The 295-nt window shown below is 61.0% G+C and overlaps 1 pseudogene; it reads left to right on the top strand.

Annotated features, from left to right (window-relative positions):
- On the top strand, nucleotides 1-85 carry LOC117284934 (annotated as a pseudogene; the record flags this gene model as incomplete).
- Nucleotides 86-295: the final 210 nt, after the last annotated feature.

Genomic DNA, 295 nt, shown 5'->3' with positions numbered 1-295 from the left:
ATGATGACACCCCAATTACATTCCTTGGAGCTGAACAGAATGAGTGAAGACTCTTAAACCGTCTCTCTCATCGTGACTGAGGTCCGGCACTTAGGCACGTGCAAAGGGAAGGCCGGAGCAGGTCTTCCCTGGAGGTGCTCCCGTGCTTCTCCCCAGCCAGGGCTTCCTCCCTGGACTGCCCCGTCGCGGGGCCCTTAGGAACCTGCGCTGTGTGCGGTGGGCCAGGCTAGGCCAGTTCTGGGTTGAAGCCCTCCCTGAGCCGCTGGCGTGTGAGGAGCTTGGCGAAGCAAGAGGG

This window comes from Fukomys damarensis, unplaced genomic scaffold (genome assembly GCF_012274545.1).
Source record: "Fukomys damarensis isolate Sample0158 unplaced genomic scaffold, DMR_v1.0_HiC HiC_scaffold_15326, whole genome shotgun sequence".
NCBI classification, from domain to species: Eukaryota; Metazoa; Chordata; class Mammalia; order Rodentia; family Bathyergidae; genus Fukomys; species Fukomys damarensis.
This window is presented reverse-complemented; position numbering and strand designations above follow the sequence as displayed.